The sequence below is a fragment of the Fringilla coelebs genome (assembly GCF_963513975.1).
Source record: "Fringilla coelebs genome assembly, chromosome: 18".
NCBI classification, from domain to species: domain Eukaryota; kingdom Metazoa; phylum Chordata; class Aves; order Passeriformes; family Fringillidae; genus Fringilla; species Fringilla coelebs.
In genome coordinates this window covers 14,963,797-14,986,023 of record NC_140044.1, presented here as the reverse complement: position 1 = coordinate 14,986,023, position 22,227 = coordinate 14,963,797, and the positions used below count along the sequence as shown (strand labels likewise).

Sequence of the window (22,227 nt, the reverse complement as noted above, 5' to 3'; positions counted from 1 at the left end):
TAGCTGCCATCCATGAGCCTGGCTTGCTACTAGCCTACAGGCCTGGGCAGCAGGTTTGGCCCTGGCACCCCTGACTCAACAATCTCTTTTCCTTCAAGCTGTGCCACTGGGCAGATGGAGCACTTCTTGAGGCACATCAGCAGACCAGACCTGCTTGTCTGAAAATCAGTAATTTCATAGCATGGCTATGCAATTCTTTATCTTCCTGCTTGTCCTTCAGGGCTGCATACAAAAGTTCTGTGCCTGTTTGAGATCTGTATTTTCAAGGGATCCTTCTTTTCATCAGAACTACAGGAGGAAGGAGGGAGGAGGGCTACATGATATTGAGGAGGTGAGCGAGGCTTGCATCCCTCACCTTGAAGGAAGTGTTCCCAGAAGTCTGCTGACAGATGGAGGTTGGACACTTTTGGATGCATCTATCTCAAAGGAGCTGCTTGCAGTGAGACTTTGTCCTTGGCACCTCCCCTCCCTGAGCCTGCTTTGTTTGTGCCAGATGCTGCTCCTGCAGCTGGGAAAGGGAACCCTTTGGCTGCAGGGAGCTGGAAGACAAGGTCCTTCTGGAAGGCGTATATCTCCCGTGGGCTAGTGCTAGGTAGTTTGGGGGTTGAGTGAGGATGTGTGGAGCTAGGTGTACTGTATTAGAGCACTTCTCTGGTTTGTAATAAGCACAGGGGTCTCCAGCCTGAAGTGTGGGGTTCCTGTTCCTCTTGAATGTCACTGATGAACCACTGAGGAGTGCTTCCAGGAAAAGGAGCTTGAAAAGCTGATTATGTCTAAATCCTAGAATCATAGAATAGAATAAGATGGAAGTAATCTTAGGTTATCTAGTTCCAACCCCTCTGCCATAGATAGGCAGGGACACCTTCCACTAAGTGCATTTTAGCTCAGGGTGGACAGCTGAGGCATGGACCCCAGTTTGTGTTTGCGGAGTGCGGTGTGTCTGTAGTGTCATTATGTGGTCCTGGCTTGCAGTGTGCCATTACTTTCCAGGAAAAGTATATCTGCTGCAGGACCTTGGCACTTCAGCAGAGGTGCAATTGTCATCCCACTGGACCCAGCTTGTGCTTCAGGGGATCAGGGGCTCTCACTTCTGGCTTGGGACCTGAGTATTCAGGACACTTGCTGAGAAGCAAATGTGATCCCTTTGCTGGATTTTTATCACTTCATTGAGATGTGGAGTGTGCATGGGCAGGGTGCTGAGTGACCTGGTTGCATCACTGAATGTCTGCCACAGGTGTGGGCTGAAAATCAGAATTGAAGTGTATTGAGTAGGGTCTCCTCTGGAGATACTTAAAACCTCCCTGGACACAATCCTGTGAGACCTGCTCGAGATGAAACCTGCTTTATCAGGGGACTTTGACAAGGTGATCTCAAGAGATCCCTTTGAATTCCAACCATTCTGGGATTCTGTGTGGTGGTGTGTGTCTGCTGTAGTTGGCAGTGTCCAAGGCTGTTTCCCGGTTCTGCTCTTTGCTGCAGCAGCTTTGGAGGGACTTGAATGCAGAATTCCTATTTAGCAAGGGCAGAGAAAGAGTGCAGGTTTTCCAAATGGGTTATCACCAGTGTTTTTGGCACAGAGGTGGACATGCCCACACAGGCCTGTTGGGTGCCCCTTGTCCTTCCAGACCTGGCTTGTGAACTTGTCTTCTTTTTGAGTCCCAGGTCCTGTTGTGCTTTGAGAAAGCCACATGCCCCTTTTTATTTGTCCTTCTGAAGGGGATCATTAGGGGTGTTGATTTTTGTTTTAACTCCACTTGGTGTGTCTGTGACTGGGGGGCTGTTAGGACATATTGAGACAAAGAATGCTTGAAGGGATATTGGTGAAAGTCTGCAATGGAGAATGCCAGAGATTGCACTCAGAGATTGAGCTCTGTGTGTCTGAAGTCATCTGTGGGCCCAGTCCTTGGCAGTGGTTGTGTGGGGATCTCGGGAGCACATGTAGGTTTTAGAGAGAGGGAAAGGCTGAGACAAGTCTGAGTGTGTCCTCAGGGGAAAGATGGGGTAGCCCCTGACTGTGCCATGTGCCTTACAGGTTTTGGGGGCTGTTTGACAGTTTCCTGTGAACTGAATCAAAGAAGTCTCGAATAGAATCAAAGTAGTTTGGAAAAGATCATTGAGTTGAGCCCACTGCCAAGGCCACCACTCAACCATGTCCCCAGGTACTAAAGCCACGTGTCTTTTAAATCCCTCCAGGGATGGTAACTCCAGCATTGCCCTGGGCAGCCTGTGCTAGTGATTTACAACCCTTTTGGTGAAGAAATTTTCCTTAATCTGTAACCTAAACTTCCCCTGGTGCAATTTGGGGCCATTTGTTCATATCCTGCTACTTGGTAGAAGAGTCCACTTCAATCCACACTCATGTCAGGGAGCTGTAGAGAGTGAGAAGGTCCTCCCTGAGCCTCCATTTCTCCAGGCTGATCTCTGCCAGCTTCCTCAGCTGCTCCTCATCAGGCTTCTGCTCCAGATCCTTCCCCCAGCTCTGCTGCCCTTCTCTGGATTTGTTCCCTGAAGGGTTTTCTTGTTACAAGGGGCACAACCACTGAATCCAAGCTCCATCCCCCTGCATCATTCCCCCCAAAGTGGTCATCCTGTTGGGACCTTGGGAACTGGTCCTGTTTGACTGACCCTCGCCTGTGTTACATTAGAAGGAGGAACACCTTTTTGTAAGGTATTTTGGTAATCAATTGAATTACATTCGGGATGTAGCCGTTTTGGGGGATGCACTGCAAAAACCAGATGGAATTTGAGATGTGAGAGCACACCAGCAGATTCTCCTTAAAGGCAAGGAGAATGTAAACTGAGAGCAGGTTGAATGGTGCAGATGCATCCCCTTTCCTGCTCTTGGAATACATAACCTGTGGGTACAGTCCCCCTCCCTTGTTAACACGTTATGTTTTCAGCTTGCTGGCTGTGGAGACTGTTGGATTTGTGGGCCAGTCTAATTTACAGCTCCTTTCCACAAGATATGTTTTAATGTAATTCATCTTAGGTGGTGTTGGTGCTCTTTGTGATGAAGCTCCTCTGTGCAGCTGGAATAATCCTTGTCTAACTCTCACTGTTTTGCAGTGCAAATCTGTGCAGTGCCTCAGGCAGGCTCTTTTTAAGGTTTCAACAAGAATTGGTGTTGTTTTTGAGAAAGAGGTTACAGATTTTTGATCTTTTACCCGTCCTTGTAAAAATTCAGCCAGCCTCAGCACACCATCAGCCTCTGAAAACAAACATTTGATTTTTAAAAGTTCTTTTTGTTGCTCTACTCTATTCCCTTTGCACCTGAATGAAGGAGGGCAGGAGCCTGACACCATGCTAGAGGTTAGGATTTTTCAGTTAGTTTTTTTTTTCCCTCCTGGGGAATTTTCTTCCATTTGTTTGTTGCCTAAGAGATGATAACGAGGATAGTTAGGAGAGACAAAAGAAGTGGCCAGGATGGCGGGGGAGGGGTGCAGCAGGCTGTAGGGTTCTCTGTTGAGAAGGGCAGAGATAGCGCTGAGGGGCTGGGCTCAGCTCCGCTCGCTCTCGCCCTTGGGATCAGAGGTGAGGCGGGCAGGCTGCTGCCCTGGGGAGAATTCGCTGCCACCGTGGAGTTCTGTCCTGCGCTGCTTTCTGCTCACCGGGGCTGAGCTTCAGCTGCTGAACTGGGACCTTTCCAAACCCGACCTCACTGGGAAGGGGAGCCCGGCCCCCTCCCCATTCCTGGAGGGAGCGTCTGCGGGACGCGTGCAGCAGCTGCCTGTGGGAGCCCGCCTGCCCAGCCCAGCCCAGCCCCGCTGCTTTCTGCCGCTGTTGGCTGCCCCGGGCTTTTCCGCTACACTTTACCCGACACCCCGAGCCTGCGGGGGCCCTGCTGCTTCTGCCGCCGCTTGGGGCTTAGTGCTTCCCTTCGATTTGACACTTCCGGGAGTCTGCTCTACTCTGCCGTTCCAGCTTGCTCTGCTTCCGAGGTTCCTGCTGCAGTCCATTCCAGCAGCGGGACCGGCCGTCCCTGAGGGTTCCAAAGGAAGCCCCTTCTCCATCCCTTCCGCCAGCCCGCCCGCCGGGGCCGTGTGCAGAGAGGCGGCCGAGCTGCGCCACAGCGCCCCCTGCAGCCCCGGGGGAATCATCGCCCGGCCCGGCCCGGCCCGGAGCCAGCAGCGCCCCTGCTGGCCGTGCCCGGAACTGCAGCGCAGGGGAAGGTGCCCGCAGCCGGGCCAGGGCGGCGCTGGGGCTCTGCGTCTGCTCGTCCTTGCTGCCGGCCTCGGGGTTTGTCTGCCGGGTTATACACGCACTCGCTAGCAAGGAACTGCTATTCCTTTCCCCAGAGCTTTGCCTGAAAGCCCTGTCATTTCAAAGTCACAATAATTCAGCGGGAAGGGGGTCATATTCTCCATTTCAAGGGAGGTTCCCGTCTTCCTTGGCAGACACCTGTCTTTCGAACCACAGGCTTTGTTTGCCTTAAATGGAGAAATGTCTTTTTCTTTCATCCTCATTCTCCTGAGCCTGAGATATGGTTTCCCAGGCATTGCACAGACATTGCACGGATAAAAATTTCTCCCATCCCAAGTGGTTGGCAGCCACCTTCCAGCTCTACTCCAATGGCAGCTCTTGTCCTTCAATCCTCTCTCTAGCCTTCCTTTTCTTGGGAATAGGTAGACATGGCCCTGACGCCATTTAGGCAGACCTGAAACTTTTTCTAGCATGGGTCTCCTACCATTTCCTTCTGGTAGCCCCTTCCTGGCTCTGCCTGCAGCTCCAGGCTTTCTTTCAAACCTAGCTCTTTCTTTCTGGGGAAGCTCTAGAGAAGGCTGCTGAGGCCTTTTTCAGACCAAATGTTTCTCTAAGCCCCAGTCTTTTTGTAGGCCCCCACTTTGCTTTGGCAGCCCATTGCCATCCCTGTTTCAGTTGTATGTCAGGGCTTCTTCTGTCCATCGGTGTTACTCTGAACCTAATTTTATACTTGAACCTTTTGACAAGAACTGCTGTACAAAAGGTGATTCCCAGACAAGGGCTTCTGACAAACTAAAGTAATCTTTGGCGTACCGTTTCTAACCCTGTTCCAAATACAACCCTAAGCTTTCACTTTCTGTCAGCCTCAGCTGTAGTTATTGCTTTCCATCTGAGCCTTAGAGCTGGAAATCCAGATAGAATTCTTCCAGCCCATGGATCTTGGCAGCCCCTACTTGGTTTTGGCAGCCCTTTTCCTGTCACAGTCCACGTGCAGCTTTAGGCTTTGTCCCTCTCACAGCCCTAACCCTAATCCTGGCACTGTCTCTCATATTTCCACAGAGCAATTGAAAAGGCCCCACAACCATTGCCTGGATGAAAACTGACCCAGCCCAGCTGTCCTGCCAGCTCCTGCTTGGCTTTTGAAGCCTGGCTCAGCTGTAAGCTTTGGCTTTCACTCAAGCTTCTTATTTTTTGTGAAGAACTGCAGGGAAGACTCCTAACCCATGGCTCACACCAAAGCTTTCACTCATCCTGGAACTCTGAGCTGCTCTCACTTGTCTTTGGCAGCCCCTTTGCAGTTTTGCTCCAACAGTAACAGTAGGCATTCTGCTTCTGAGCCTGACCCTGTGTTTGCCTGTGGACTGTGAGGAAGGGATATAAGGAAGGGTCCACAGCCATTTCCTGGCAAAAGGTGATCCACATGGGTCTCTTGGCAGCCCCTCTCCCCAGGTGCCATGTAACTTTTCCTTTCAGTCCAAACCCTGACCTGAGCTGTTTTCCAGCTGAATTGTAGGGAGCCTTCTAAACCATTTCCCAGGCTAGCCTCTTCATATTTGTGCCATGAGTGCTAGACTCTGGACCCTTATGCTGGTTTTCCAGCAGAGCCTTAGCTAAGCTCCCCAGCCTTTTTCGTAATGCAGGCTTTTTCCCAGGTAAGGCATTTTGCAAGTCCTTCTTTGCTCAGGTGAGCTCTGTTGCCTCTGCATTTCTGGGCTTTCTTTTTCTTAGCCATAGCCCTGATTTTCCTGAGAAGCTGTAGAGAAGTTTTCTATCAATTGCCTGGACCAGTGTTTTGTCCCAGCCCAGCATTCTTGGAAGCTGCCATGTACTTTTGCAGCCCCGCTCCAGCTCTGGACTTTGTCTTAACATTATCCCAACCCTAATTGTATTGCCAAGGTCATTCTTCAGGAAGGTGTCTGCAAACTCAGGTCTTTACCAGTCCCTACTTTCTTCTAGTGGGCCCTTTCTGGCCCCTCTAAAGCTATGAATTTTGGCTTTCCTTCAGCCCTAATCTTAATTTCACACCTGAAGCCCAGCCAAGGGCTTCCAGGGGAGGTTTCTCTCAGGCCAGGTGTTCTGTGCCATCACAGTGCTGTTACAGCCCCGCTCCCACAGCTGTCCTGTGCACATGGAGTAGCTGTTCCCCAGGCTTGCCAGATGCAGAATAGGGTTGAACTGGGATTTCTTAACATTTTATTGTTGTATATTTCTGGATTTATTTTTTTTTAAGTCAGAAAACTGCTGTTTTGAAGTCAGTCGAACAGGGATTGGGCAACATTACCTCACTTCTCCCCTTCCTTCTTGTTTGCTTCACAGGGATGCCAGGCAGCCATGCCTTTTGTCAGCAGGACTGTTGAAGGATGTTAGCACACACTGGCTGCTCCGTCCCAGTTTTGCATCCAAGCATCAGATTTGGATTCTGGCATTGCTACTTGCAGGCAGCATTGGTGGGCAGGATTATTCCTGTGGAACAGCCACCTCCAGAAATTCAGTTAATAGTGCTTGTTAGACCTTCACTGGGGTATTTTCATTTTGAGTGTTTCCATCAGTGGCCTTTAAATATCCTCCTGAGATGTGAGATGGTGTGGTTGAAACACTGCAAAATCCATGGGCACTCCAGACATAAGGCTTCTGGAGAAAGGGAGAGGTACTGCTTTGAGAGGGGGGCAGCAGATGCCTCTGCTGCTTCCCTGGTGTGGAGGCAATAGAGTCTGGAGCTGACACCTTGTGCTGCCATAAGGAACTTCTTTATGGACACAAATAGTTTTTCAGCCTGTAAAACATTTTAGGGATCTCATGTGGCTTTTAAAGGTACCCTGTGAAGATTGGATGGAAAAGGAGCCAAGAGCACGTTGCTGAGTGCCTGTGAGGAGGGGTATGAGCTCTGACCCAGGCTGCCCCTCGGAGCCTTGGCCAGCAGTGCTGTGTGTGCCCCCTGCACCAGGCTGCACCTGCTCCCTGCTGCTCTGCAAGGAGGGGTAGGACAAGTCAGGACTGAGCCTTGGGTGGAAAATTGGTGTATCTTATATTTTCCTATAAAAACTGCAATCTGGAAAATGGTTTCAAAAAAGCAAGTCTGAGGTTTAAACTTGGAAACTTTTTCTTTTCCTTGGGATAAGCAACAAAGAAAGTGTATAACAAGCTGTCGGGCCGTCCTCCCCCCAGGCTGGGTGTCCAGCACCCTGCCTCCCCTGGCCCAACAGTGCTCCCAGAAAACTGAAAATAGTTGGTATTTTCTATCCCCAGGGCAATGATTTGATCCTCTGCAGCTGATCTGAGCTATTCTCAGAGCTAACAGCTGGCCTGGGCAGGGTCCTGGGTTGGGGGACCCGGGCTGGGTTCTGGAGGGAGCTCTGTTAGCAGCCCCCGGTGCAGGGCTGGCTGTGGTGCATACTCCCCTGCTGTTCACGGCCCCACCTGTGCGGGCTCACTTGTGCTGCCATTCCCTAAATGATCTGGATCTGGGCAACCTTCACACAGAGTTCACTCTTATTGGCACATAGGGTGATAAATATTAGAAATGATTTATTCTTCTGTGGTAATTTAAACACTGACAGTTTTGGATGCAGGGTTGTTGGTCTGACACAGTAGTGTTTGTCTAGGAGCTTTGTGCAGCTGGAGCTGTTCCATCAGGATTTACTTCTGGTTGCTCTCAGCTGGCAGGCAAGGAGGTGTGTGTTGCAGCATCTTCCCAGCCAGACTGAAGTAGCAAAACAATGAATGCTACTTGCTGTGGTTACAGATTGCTAACTATGTTGTATGTAAATTTATTCAGTATCAGAGTATTGTTTGAGATTCTGTTGTCTTTCATGCTTCAAAACCTGGCCAAGAATATGTATATCACATTAAATCAGGGGATTTCTTTGAATTGTGGATTTGAGACTGCTGTGGGATGTGTCTGAGGTTCTCTGAGATCTGTTTGTGGGCCAAGGGGGACCCTGAAGAGCTGTTGTTTCCATGCTGCGGCAAGTTGCAGGCACGCTAGCATTGTAACTATTTTTGCAAACCACATAGTAGGATTTCTTGGTGTCCCGTGGCAGTTTGTCTTAGATTTGCTGCTTCCAGCACTGTGACTTTACAATGCTTTTTACAGGCTCATGGTCACAGCAGTATTGGGGGTTTCTCTGTGGACCTCACGTGCTGTGGCAGTGACTGTGTGGGACACGCTGGAGTGGGTGCACATGGGGACACTGGGACCTGCTCAGAGGGGGCTGCCACAGATGACTCTCACCCAGCCTGCTGTGGCCCAAGGACTTCTCAGATCAGATGGTAACACTGATGTTTCAGACATGTTCAGATCTTGAGGCAAATGTGGGCCTGAGAACAAAGTGTGCTGGGTTAGCCTGCTGCTGGTTAGTCAGACTCACAGAGAGATGGTGAAATGTTCTTCTGGGCTGGTCCTTGCTCTGGGCAGGCGGTGTGGCCAGGGATGTGCTTCCAGAGGCTTCTTAAAAAGCCAGGGATACTTTCTCATTGGGAGAGAACAATTGGGAGAAAAGAGGCTGAAAGTTGTTTTTGGTAGGGCTGGGTACCTCCTCTCGGCAATGTGCTCTGAAGTGAGGTGCAGTGGGTCCCAGCATCCCTCGTGCTGGACAAACTGATCTGGCAAGGAGCTCTTCCTTAGGCTACTGATTACTCTGAGCCTTCCCCAGCTTCCTGAATTTGCCCCATTTGGTCAGTCATGCCAGCCCTTGCAAGCATTGGATGTGCTGTGGAGTTGCTGGTCACTCCAAGCAGTTCAGTTTTGTTTTGGATTTTTCCTGAGAAATGAATGCAGAAAAGGGTGAGTGCTGTGCTTTTTCCACCTTCAGCCCTCTCTGACCTCCGACTGGCCTTCCTGAAAGCCCAGCCCTTGGTATGCAGAGCAGCAGGAGAGTCAGGGTTCATCACATGCAGCCTTCCTCCTGCTTTTGCACCATGGGGCTGCCTGTTCGCTCGTTCTAGCCCCCTATACAGGATAGAAATAAACATTCAATATAAAATAATATAAAGACAGAAGCAAGGTAGACACAGAAAGCCAGGCTTTCTGTTCCAGCACTGTCCCTCATGGGAGCTCAGGACAGAGCTGGGAGAGGAGGCTCTCTGAAGCACAGAGGAGCAGGGCCATGCTGTGCGACATATTGACAGCCCCAGTAGGAGCTTTGGTGTTGAATAGTGCCATAGCTTGGCTGTTGGAAGATGTCTGAGTAGAAGAATCATGAACTGAGACTGGGGTGTCACCTGGGCAGCGAATTTCAGGAGAACATAGTGGTTTAGAACAGCGGAGGAAGGTGTGAGGAGAACTGCAGCTCATGTGAGCTGGCCTCTTTGAGGAGGTTTGATGCTGTCAATATAGTGTCTAAGCAGCTCTTGCTTCATTTCTATGCTTCAGAGCTTTATAGGAGCCAGGAAGGATGTGTTGCTGTCAAATCCTGTGTAGCTGACAAATCCTTGCCTGGCATGTGTGATGCTGTGTTTGCAGAAGTGTCCACTGCTGTGGGTTGCTAAAGGAACCTGTGGGACACCCAGGACAGTGATAGCAAGGGGCAGGTGTCAGGGCAGAGCAGGACCCTCTAGGAGCAAGTGAGTCCTACCAGTCATGAGTCCTGCTTGCCAGGTTCCTGCACTTGGGGTGTGCATTAGTACCTGTTCTTTGTGCTCTGAACCGACTCTAGCCACTCCTTGGGTGCCATACACTTGATATCTGCTCCCACCATGTGCAGAAGGGTGCTCAGAACATCTCCTAGCTTGGCTTCATCTGAGTGCTCTCATTCTGCTGGGTGACTGTTGGAGCACAAGTTTCCTGGTCTAGCAGTGCTGTAGCAGCTACATGTACAAACGGAGTCCTCGGTGCTATGCTTATGTTGCCCAGCACATGCTGGGCACAGTTGGATTGCACTTGAGAGTAAGAGCACAAGTTTTGTTTGCTTGGAGCTAGATTTTCAGCAGGTGGTGTTGAGCAAGCAGGAAATTGGATACTTTGGTGTAGAGACATGTTGTATGGTGGAAAGTCTGGAAAGGCACTTCGGCTTCCATGCCAGCATCCACCTCTCCTTCTGGCATGCAACAGGATGTAGGCAATGGCAGTCTGTCTTTCTGTCAGGTGTGATCTTGAAAAGCATCCTCAGCAGTGGCCCATCTGTGATGGCTTTGTCCTGGACAGTCCTTGGGGCTGCTCACAGCTGTCTGTGACAGTTCCAGAAGGCAGTGCTACCTCCCAAGTGCTGTGGCTTCCAAATGTTGTATTCCTTCATCTCTGCTTTATGTGGATGACTTAGTATCATGCAGGGGTGCTGGGCAGCACACCCTGGCCGAGGCTCTGCACTCCCAAGACTCCAGCTCGGATGCCCTGCAAGCACTGTGCCTAAGCCAGGCTGAGAGGAGTAGTTTGCACATGCTTTTTTGGGTACATATCCCTGTTTCCCTGTTTCCCTGTTATCCCTGTTACCACTCTAGAGCTTTATTCCTTTTTCTTCATATGTTGACCTCCTCTCCCAGACTTGGCAAATGTGTTTCTGCAATGCCTGTTAAAAGTTCTTCTCAAGCCCTGGACATCTTGTCCCTTTACAGGCTGACTAGTCAGAGCCACTGTGGCTTCTCTGTGCCTTTGCTCTCAGCTGATTTTCAGTGCCTGTTTTTCTCTGAAGATCATATTGAGAAGATCTCCTATTTCTGAGGGAAAACAGGGGTGAACCACTCTGCAGGAAGTGTGCTGGATGGAGCTGTGTGTACAAACGAGACAGATGGCTCCTCCCAGGGTGCTGTGATTGTTTTCACAGGGTGCTCGTGGTACTGGTGTTGGGGCTGCATGGCTGGAGTACTGTGCATGTCCAGAGGATACTGGGAGCACATGTTAGTGAGCCTCAGCCTTTGAACTGGGAAAATCAGTCCTCCAGCTGCAGAGGACACTTTGCCCACTCATATGGGAAGGCTGGTAGAAGAGGGAGAACACATGGTCAGTGCTTAGTCTTGGATTGGTGTTGGCTCAGTTGTGGAATTTCTGATGTTCTTGGCTTCTGCACAGATGCTGCGACTCCTGGAGGAGCCCAGGCAAGAGCAAAAGGAAATAATGGCATGATGTGGACTCAGGTGTCAGGATGGCTTCTGCTTTCAGAACAATAAAAATAAATCCAAGAGAGGAGGATAGTAACGTAATGTGCCTCAAGTTGTAACTGGAAATGTAATTGCTAGCAGCAGATGCTGTGTAGAGGCTGTGCCACAGCAACTTGGGCTGCTCACAGAGAGGGACAAAGCACAGCTTTCAGCACTGCTCTGCTTGTCTCTTGAAATGCAACAAAACAGTTCCTAGTGTGTGGTCAGCCTGCCAGTGTGTGCAGTGTTGGTGTGCTCACTGTGTGTGTGGTGCCTGGCACTAGGGGCGTGCTGAAGAGGCTGTGTCGTGACCTCATGGAGGACTTGCCCTTGGCTGCTGAAAGTGCTTGATGCCTGCCTGGTGCAGGGGTGTTGCAGGCTGGCAGCATGGGGGTGGGGCACACATCAGTTAAAAGATGTAAAAAACCATAAAAACTTGATCATGGAGAATGAAAACTCCCCACTTGTGACTGTGGGGAGTAAACTTGCAGCGCTTGCATGATGTGCTGGTGAGAACATGTTAATCTCTGTATGAAAACCATAAGCTTATTTAGAAAATTGGGCTGTCTCATTTGAGATTAGAGTTCCTCTTTAATCTGCAAATTCTTAATTAGTATAGAATTAGCTTGTTATGTGGGGTTCTTGTGCATATATATCTGCATAGCAGTGTGGTGGTGCTCCTTAGCAGGTGGTGTGCTTCCCTTTAGGACGATGGACAAGTTCCTGGCTCTGAAACCAGACAGGATGCTCTGGATGCAGCAGGCAAAAGCAGACCATCACAAGGCAGACATGATTGTGTGTGTCCCTTTCCTTCTGTCCAACTTGCCACCTAGGAGATGATGGGAAGAGATGCTTGCTCCACAGGACTATCACAGAATCACAGAATATTCTGAGTTGGAAGGAGCCCACAAGGATCATTGAGTCCAGCCCTTAAATGAATGGCCCGTATGGGGATTGGATTCACTCCCTTGGCGTTATTAACACCCAGCTTCAACCAAGTGGGCATTATGGACAGTACAGTGTGTTAAATGCCACCGGTTCCCTGGTGTCTGGGGTCACAGCTGGCAGCAGTGACTCTGGCCCCTGGCAGCACAGTTCAAAGGAGCCTTCCACAAACTGGAATGGCACGTCACCCTGGGAGCTGCAGCAGGGCCCCACGAGGACCTGGGCTGCTGCCATCCTCTTGGGGTGCCCTCTCTGCGGCCAGCTCTATATGCAGACAGATCAAGGGCTTTCTCCTGACACCTGTAGGGGCTTTCGAGGGCCTCTTCTTGCATTTGGAAGACTTTGCACATGATCAGAGTGGATATCATGGTTAGAATCATTGAATCATCAAAGTTGGAAGAGACCTTTAAGATCATCAAGTCCAATGGCCCACCCACCGCTACCACTGCAACCCCTAAACAATATCACCCAGTGCCCAATCTAGCCCCTTCCTAAATACTTTGGGATGGTGACTCCACCTCCCTGGCAAATTATTCTGGTTCCTGACTGCTCTAACAGTGAAAAATGTTCTTCTAATATCTAACCTGAATCTCCCCTGTCTCAGCTTAAGGCTGTTTACTCTCATTCTTTCACTGCAGACGCAGCAAAAGAGACCAGCCCCCACCTCACTACAACCCCCTGTCAGGGACTTGGAGGGAACTATGAGATCCCCCTATGAGCCTTCTCTTTTCAAGACTGATCAAACGCAGCTCCCTCAGCCATTCCTGCTAAAACATTTTTATAGATCCCTCACGAGCCATGTTGCCCTTTGCTGGATGTGGTCCAGGATCAAAATGTCCTTTTGTCCCCTTTTGAAGTGAGGTGCCCAAAATTGAACATAGTATTCAAGGTGCCTCACCAGTGCCAAGTGCAGGGGATTGGTCACTTCCCTAGTCCTGCTGTTGGCCTCCTTGGTTACCTGGGCACACTGCTGGCACCCCCAAGTCCCTTTCTGCCAAATGGTTTTCAAGCCACTCCTCCCCCAGCCTGGAGCTGCAGGGGATTGCTGTGACCTGAGTGTAGGCCCTGACACTTCACCTTACTGAACCTCACACAGTTGTCCTCAGCCTGCTGATTGAGTCTGTCCAGGTGTCTCTGTAGAGCCTTCCTACCCTTGAGCAGACTAAGCAGATCTTGAGGTTAAACTGTCCCTCTGGATCTAACTGATATCCCCGCCTTATTTTCTCTAGAGAGATGGCTCTAGTTCTGTGGAAAGACAGGGGTGTACGGTGGGTGTGATGCTGGCCCAGCTCCAGGCACCCTCAGCAGCCACTTGCTCATCCTCTCCTGCTTCAGCTGGGCAGAAGAGAGAAAAAAATAACAAAAGGTTCATGAGTTGAGATAAGGACCATGAGAAATACTTCAAGGGCAAAACAGGCTCAACTTAAAGTTGCAGAGTGAATTTATTACTAACAGAGTCAGAGTACAATAATGAGAAGTAAAATAAGCCCTTAAAACACCTTTTCTTCCCTCAACCCCCTCCCTCCTTCCCACCAACAGTGCAGGGAGGCAGGGCATGGGGGTTTGGTCAGTTCATCACTCAAGGTTTTCTTCCACTGCTCAGGGAGAGAAGTTGTTCCCGTGTGAGACCGTGGGGTCCCTCCCACGGGAGACAGCTCTCTGGGAACTTCTCTAGCGTGGCTTACCAATCTCACGAGCAGCAGTGTGCCCAAAACTGCTGCAACGTGAGCCCCTCCCACGGGCACACAGCCTCCCAAAACTGCTGCAGCGTGGATCACTCGTCACAGGGCGCAGTCCTCCAAGGACAGCTGCTCCAGCCTGGATGCAGGGGCCCTCTCTCTCTCCATGGTGTCTCCCATGGATCACAGCCTCCTCCACGCACCCACCTGCTCCCCCGTGAGCCTCTCCCGCACGGGCTGCGGCTGCATCTCCGCATCCCCGGTGAATCCCCGTGGGAGCAGGGGCACAGCTGCTTCACTGTGGTCCTCACCACAGCCTGCAGAGGAGCCTTGGCTCCGGCACCTGGAGCACCTCCTCCCTCTCCTTCTCCACTGATCTTGGTGTCATCATGTTGTGTCCTTCACATGTTCTCACCTCTTCCTCTTCTGGGACAAAAAGAAAAAACTGTGCACCTTTGTTTTGTTTTTCTTCTTAAATCTGTTATCACAGAGGCATCCCCAACCTCTCAAATTAGGCCAGCTTTGGCCAGCAGCATGTCCATCTTCAGAGCCACCAGGGATGGGCTCTGCCAGACATGATGGAAGCTTCCAGCAGCTTCTGTGGCACCCCTGCTACCTAAAACCAGGCCATGCAAAACCAATACACCTGGGAAGGAGAATGTCAGGCTACAGACAGAGGCTGCTTTGGCAGTGGGGACCTGGCTCTCCTTTCTGCTGGAGAGCCCAGGAACACCCCTGTCCCTCATAGCCACTCTTAGGAGCACTGGACGTGGGCAGAGCCCAGCTGCCTGCTCCCTGTCCTAGTGAAGAAGCTGTGCTTGGTCTCCTTCCACTGCTCTGAGGCTCATGAAGCAAAGCTAAAGATTGTTCCTCTGGGCAGCTGGTTCTTGGCACTGGCTGCTCTTCCCTGCCCGCAGCCTTTGTCCTGCCAGCCCAGTGGCACCTCCTTGAGATCCTGCCCTACCTGAGTGCTGGGTGCCTGGGAAGGAGCAGGTGGGGTGGTGCTAGAACAGCAGCCCATGGGAGCAGGGGCCAGGGCTATGGGACAGCACGAGGGCTGGTGGCAGCAGGGCCCTGCAGCCCTTTGCTGGGCTCTGGAGGGAGCAGAGCTGAGCCACTCACTGCAGCATCAAATGTCTGGGCATCCTCCAGTCCTTGTTCAGCTGCTGCAGCTGCCTGAGTTATCACTGTTCAAAAGGCAATGAGCATGCTGGGGCCTAGGCCACTCAGTGTGTGTGATGCACAATATATGTTTTTTTATTTGATTCTTTATTTAAAAAAAAAATAAACGCCCTGAAATCCTAGAGTTGAGTGATAGGCCTATTGTGGGCCATGCAATAAGAGACTTCCAGCCTGGGCTAACCCCATGATGAGGAACTTGTAGCAAGACATTTATCTTGACCTTATCTTGCCAGATGTTTTGCTGCTGTGCAGACAATGTCTGAACCTTTCTCCTTCCCTGGCATCTCTTGGGTCTCATTGAAACCTCCTGTGTGCTCCATGTGGGACCTTGGGTCTGCTGGATAGGAGCAGAGGGCTGCAGATGCCCCCCTCTCTGGGCTGGTGGTGGCCCTTCCCCAGGCCTTGGAGGTGGACAGAGCTGCACTGGTGAGATGCAGTGGTTCCCAGAGGGGTGCAGATGGATGCTACCAGTGTCCTGCTTTCCTGCTGTGGGAGAGTCCTGTGCTGCTGGATTCTGTCCTGGTGCTGTCCCCACAGTTGTATCAGCTGCACAGGCACCTTAGAGTTGTAATGCTAGGTGCCAGGGCTCAGCCTACAGCCTGGAAGTTGTTTGGGTGGCTTAAGTTCTGATCTGGCTCTGGGAGCAGCAGGTTGGGTGGCCTGCAAAAACCCTTGGGGTGTGCCAGGTACTTAAAGTTAAGTGTCACAGAGTGATTCTTTGGGGCAAGGCAGTAGTGGGGAGAGTTCATTGAGCACAGAAGGCATCCCATGCCTTGCCACGGTTCTGAGGGACTTGATAGCCTTTTGATGATGGGATGAAAACAGAGAGCAGAGTGCTGGTTCCCACAAGAGCTGGAGTGCCCCAGATCCATCTTCTGGGTTACTCCAGCAGAAAATTGATTTAACAGTCAAACAAGCTCCCCAGGGATGCGGTCACAGCACCAAGCCTGTTCAATTTCAAGAAGTATTTGAACAATGCTTTCAGGCACATGATGGGATTCTTGGGGCAACATGTGCAGGGCCACAAGTTGGACTTGATGATCCTGATGGGTCCGATCCAACTCAGCATATTCTATGATTTGGTGTTTCTAAAACCTGTGAGGAGAGGGCTGGGAAGTGAGAGCTGGGGTAGGAGCCTCTCAATTGAGTGGTGATGGCAGGGCCTGCTGGGAGCCAAGCTGAGGCAGTTCCTTGCTAGCGAGTGCGTGTATAACCCGGCAGACAAACCCCGAGGCCGGCAGCAAGGACGAGCAGACGCAGAGCCCCAGCGCCGCCCTGGCCCGGCTGCGGGCACCTTCCCCTGCGCTGCAGTTCCGGGCACGGCCAGCAGGGGCGCTGCTGGCTCCGGGCGGGGCGGGGCGATGATTCCCCCGGGGCTGCAGGGGGCGCTGTGGCGCAGCTCGGCCGCCTCTCTGCACACGGCCCCGGCGGGCGGGCTGGCGGAAGGGATGGAGAAGGGGCTTCCTTTGGAACCCTCAGGGACGGCCGGTCCTGCTGCGCCTCCGGCTGCTGACATGGACTGCAGCAGGAACCTCGGAAGCAGCAAGCTGGAACGGCAGGGTGGGCACACCCAGAGGTAGCAAGCAAAAGGTAGCAGAAGCTCTGCAGCTGTAACTGGACTCCAGGACCTCCTGGGGGTAAAATGTGTAGCATAAAGCCTGGAGCAGTAGCAGGGGCACGGTGGAGCATGCTGGGCAGCAGCAGCCCAGCTCCCAAGCAGGCCAAGAGAGAAGCTCCACGGGATTATTCACCAGCACTGGCTGGTCCCTAGGTCTGGACTGTGCAGGGGGGCAGCCCTCAGCGAGGAAACAAGGGTATTCCCACGTCCTTGTGCTGCATGTATTGACTCCGGGCTTCCCACAGCAGAGCAGCAGAAAAAGCAAGCCAGCAAATCCAGTCACAGTGCCAAAGCAAAAAAAAAAGAACAAAACAAACCAAAAAAACCCAAAGCAAATAACCCAACAAAAAAACAAACCCAAAAGAAATAGCAGGTTTTTTGGTCAGAGACACGAGCTCCGTGGTCAGTCCAACAGCTTGTGAGGAAAAGGGAAGAACTGCCCCTCACCTCGCTCCTAGCTCTATCTGGAAACCCTGGCCTGGCTTCTATTCATGGTGATAGTCCTGGAACCTGGGAGAATGGGGATGGAGCCAGGACAGCAGCCACAAAACAGGGCACAAAACAAAACAAAACAAAACAGATCAAAACCCCCAGAAATTATATAGGATAATAAACCATTCCCAAGACACTTTGTAATGAGAAAGAAGTCCTGTGTCATCCTGTTCACAGATGCCATGAAACTCTTCCCTGCTCGTGTCGTGGCAGTGTGGCAGTGGGTGCCTTTCCTTGTTCCCACCTAGCTTGACTTAGATGTGAGCCAGGATGGCCTGGCCTGTTCCTTGTAGCCAGGATCAGAGTTAGCAGCCTTTGCCTCTTCTTTTCAGTATGGTGACCTGAGCCATGGACCAGTGTCAGCATGCAGAATTGGTCACCTCATGGTGCCCTGAGCATTGCCAACCTGTAGGAGCTGTTGAGTTTTGGTGTTCCTGCTGGGGAGGGAGAGGCAGTGGGTTGGGGGGGGGTCACTGGGGCTAGCCTGTGGGCTGGCAGCAGTGCAAACTGTGCCCTTATGCCAGTGAGTCTGACAGCTCATGCCTCATGGAGTGGGGTTTGCATGGTACCGGGCAGGTGTTTGTGGGATTTCTGTCTTCAAACACTTGTCAAATACTTTTGAGGTCTTTGGCACCTGTTGCTGGTACTGTGGAGTGGACAACTGCTGATGGTTGGCTGCCCAAAAAGCATCTACTGCCAACAGCTCTGTTGAGTGTGCCGTGGCTAGAGCAGCAGTGGGGAGGGCACAGACTGCGGCCTCACCCTGTCCCCTTGACTGTCACAGCATGTTTATTCTGAGGAGCTACAGCCATGCCCTATCCACCCAAGACTGATGCTGTTTCTGATGTTGACCCTGCATGTGGCAGGGCTGCTCCTGGCCTTCCTGCCACCACAGCACTGGAGGAAGGGAGGCAGTGAAGCCAGCTTTCTCCTGCATCTGGCAGCGTCCAACCTATGTCCAGTCCCCAGAGAAATCAGGCCTGGGCAGGTGTGTGTCAGCTCACCATCTCACCTGGTCCTGAGAGTGAATGAAGTCTGGGAGGGGGTGCTGGGTGCCGTTCCCTGTTCCTCTGCACTTGGGTTTAGCTGCTCTGGCGGTGCCTGGGAGCTGTGGCCATTGCAGACACAGGCTAAAAAGTTCTGCTGGCCGAGCTAGACCACAGCCACTGTTGCAGAGACCCTGAGGGAACCCTCTGTTCTCCCCAGAGAGGTGTCAAGGTGTTGCAGTTTTGGAGACAGGCACACAACAGAACACACCAAAGTTCATGCGACAGCAGCCAAAGTTTATTGTTGGGTGCCCCTTTTTATGGGGGTTTCACATTTCCCATGCTTACACACCTGCTTGGTTGGGATCTCAACACACCCAGCTCACTGGCCAGTGATATGTCTGCATTGGTAATGAAATGGGATTGGCTGGGGCCCCCTGTCTGAGTTTGAATCCAACCTCTCATTATCATCCCCGAGGACTTGTTTACTTCTACTCTCTAATGAACTTAGGCTGGTTGAGCTGGTGTCTGTTATGGCCAATTTATCTGGGCAGCTTCAGACCACCTGTAGCTGTCGCTGTTCCCCCTTTCTGTTTAAAAATGCAAAGTGTTCTTTGTCATTCTTCTGCAAGGGGCCCTGATGGCACAGATTATTCCACCCAACGGGACAAGCCCAGCTCCTCCCAGCCAGCAGTGTATCCTATGTATGGTTGGAGATGTAGCATATCCAGCAGCTGTCAAACGGGATTACCAGCAATACAAGTTTTCAAAATGGCATGCCGCAGGCTTGTTACTTAGAAGTTACAATTTTGCAACTTAACTCTATAAACATTTCAACTTTAGAACCATGAGAAAACCAACTACCAGGAGAAACAATTTGTCTTAGTTTGGGTTTGCAATTCATTCCTTAAATAGTTAATATCCTTAAGTCCTCATATCTTTAAATATATTTACAAATTACAACTTTGCCCTACAAACAAGAAACTATTAAACTCAAAACCATCTTGATTAAAACCAGTCATCCTTCTGCCACTGATGTCTCCCAAATGTTTGAGTCTTGGTGTTCAAGTGAGGTGATGGGTAGATTGTTTTACCATTGTTGCTAATCTGCCTCCGACAAGCTGTTGGCTTGCTAGGTCATATTATGGCTTGATTGAAAAACATGAGAACACCCAAGACCTTTAATGGGAAGGGGGGGTGTACATCCACCTCACCTTCCCCCTTTCTTTATTTTTATAACTTAACAGGAATATAATTCAACTAATAAAACATGCAGTTTTCAATGAAATTAACAAGGTGAAATTTGCAACTGCCTATATGCTTTGTCATCATCCAGGGTCTGAGGAGCCCCCTTTTCACAATGGGGACTTGGAGAGCCTTTTATGGGTTAGGCTTCCATGTCTACCTCAAAGGAAAGGGGTCCAGCTTCTGCAAAGCCAAAGCAGCTAGTCAAACTGACCTGCTTTCACTTTTAGCACGGAAACACCTGGGTTTGTTATCATACTTTCCCTGTCAGCCTTGGCCAGAGCCAAGACCCAGGATGGGAGGGCTTCCCTAACATATTCTAAAAAGAAATTTTTCAGTAATAACTCATAGAACAGCCGGCTTTGTCATATATCCTTATCTAAATAACCAATTCTATTATAAATAGCCTGTAAGTAACTATAACAATGCACAGATATATATACACATCCCCTTTTGAAAGTGCCGTTTACTTTTTTGGCATGAACAAGCCAACTCAAAACCATCAAAGGAACTATCCCCGTGTCTCAGTTAGGTTTTTCAGGTCACATCCTGCTTTATGATTAAAAATGACAGATCCTTGTGTTAGTAATGTCCTTAAAATATTTGATTCTTAAGGTCCTTGAGTAAAGTCACGATTGAATTGTCACTACAGAGTTCCTACAGATGGTCCACGGTGTATATGTGGAGCCCTCAGACTTTCCCTGCGAAGGCCTCTTCGCTTGGGTGTGATTTTAGCTTATTATTTGATGGGTCTATGCAACAGTAACAACACTATTTAGCTGTATTTGTAGACTCCCTTTGCACAGTCACAATACCAAAAGCATAGTGCAAAATCAGTTGGGTTATCTGTCTCTATAAATACAGGTAGTTTGCAGCATTGCAGAGCAGAGTGGACACCTATGAAGTTGTTTCTTGATGTTGGAGGGAATTAAGTTACTCACACAGCTATTGTACTGGGGTATTCACTGTAAGAGATGACACACTGCAGGTTCTCCAGAAGTCAGAGGAATTGGTATTAATTTTAACATAATCCTTGTCATTTGCAGAGGTGGTGAACACAATGCTGGCTTAATTAAATATGGTCAATAATATCTGGTAGAAAAGGTTTCAGATCCCGGCTTCAGGCCACCCTAATTAAAGGGACCTCATTAGATAATTGAATATAAAGTGTCCATTTTAGTTTGGGTCTCTGTTTACATTTAATGCTGCAGTACTTAAAATTGTCAAATCAGCACTTCATGAGCATTCACTTTGCAAAACTAAATATTGGTAATAGTTGTAGACTAAAAAAATGACATTCCTCTGTATTAATTAAATCATACTTTGAAGAAATGAGTAGCCTAGGAGTTATGTACAAAGAAAAGCAACAATCATTGTTGAAATGAAATGCAAAATGTTACTGCTACTCCTGCTGTCTCAGATACCTTTGAAATAAATTTAGCAAGACCATTAGAATGTATTTATAGGTTTACAAGTCAAGTTTCAGAAAAATCAAATCATGTCAAAGAAGATTCTATAAAGCAATGAAAAGCATATATACATTTTCCATATAACCTTGGGATTTTACTCCTTAAAGTCGTTAATTTTCTGTATCAGTCTATTTGCAAGATAACTGTTTATCCTAATAAGTTTAGATACATTTCCCCTTTGATTACAAATAAAGCATTGCACCATCATGGCACGTAATTTTAAATCATGGTGCCAGGTATGCACAGGTCACATTGTGCTCATTGTCTCAAACAAGGTGAGCACAAACATAATGAATCCACTCGGACATGTAAATGTGCAACCTGCAACCCAACTGCACAAACACCTTCTCTCCTAAATTAGCACCTCTGTGTTTGCTTTCATGAACTTTTGAGTGTTCTTTTGGGGACGTTTAAAACCGTGTATTTGAATTCAAAATGTCATAAATATTAAGAAAGTCTATGTCTCAGTGAAGTTACCTTCTGTTTGATGCAGGAAAGTAGCAGGAGGCTGTCACAAAGGGACTGGCAATATATGTGTGCCACCTCTTTTCACTGGGCAATTGGTTGGGTCGCTGACAGGGTAGCTTGAATTCATAATAAAGGGCAGTACTTCTGAAATACAGGATTAAGTGTTTATAGAAGGTCTGTCACTGGGAAATATTAGATATGTGGTTGAAATTAAAGTATTAAAATATTAGTAATATGGCTGGAATAAAGGCATCACCTTTATACTTAGCAAGAAAATCTCCTTTAAAGCAAAACACTAGTGTCTTCCCCACTAAAACTTCAAACTGTAATCCAGAGATGGCAAGACTGGAATAAATTCTATTTGATCTAATTTTAAACCCGTAATGAATTTTAGTCCCCCATACCGAATATTTGTGTCTCGGGAGCCGTATGGCCCAGGAACCCCGAGATGTGGGCAAAGTCCTTGCCTTGGACCACGAGATTGAAAGAGGAGTCGTAGATCTTCTTTGTCGGTCTCAAAGATATTTATTGTTTCTTATCAGGAAAAAAATTTTCCTCCTGCACAGCCGGGACCCATCCAGCAGGACAGTGCCAGGCACTCTGCCAGACTGCCTCCGGGGCGGTGTTTTATACCCAAAACTACGTACTACATGTTTGCAATAAGTTTCCAATACCTATCATCTATACTAGACAGTGAACTTCTACTCTAAACCAATATAAGGTGCCAACACCACAGCAGAAGATGGAGACAGACAAGAAGAAGAAGAAAGGCTTGACACGCCCAAATCCCTCCATCTTGTCCCCATAATCCCTATACTAAAAAACCCCAAAATCTACTTTTTCACCCAGTGAGAGTAATATTATCACACTAA

The 22,227-nt window shown here is 49.5% G+C and overlaps 1 protein-coding gene across 6 annotated transcripts in view; it reads left to right on the top strand.

Annotated features, from left to right (window-relative positions):
* The window catches only part of CHD6 (chromodomain helicase DNA binding protein 6), a 97,659-nt gene that overhangs the window by 14,537 nt on the left and 60,895 nt on the right, over window positions 1-22,227 (top strand). Inside the window, exon 1 of one of the 6 annotated variants that reach the window (XM_084218150.1) lies at window positions 5,498-5,611. The exons of the other annotated variants lie outside the window; for them this stretch is intronic. The gene's annotated coding sequence lies outside the window, so the exon portion shown is untranslated. Of the gene's footprint in view, window positions 1-5,497; window positions 5,612-22,227 lie in introns of those variants that run through there. 6 annotated transcript variants of the gene reach the window in all.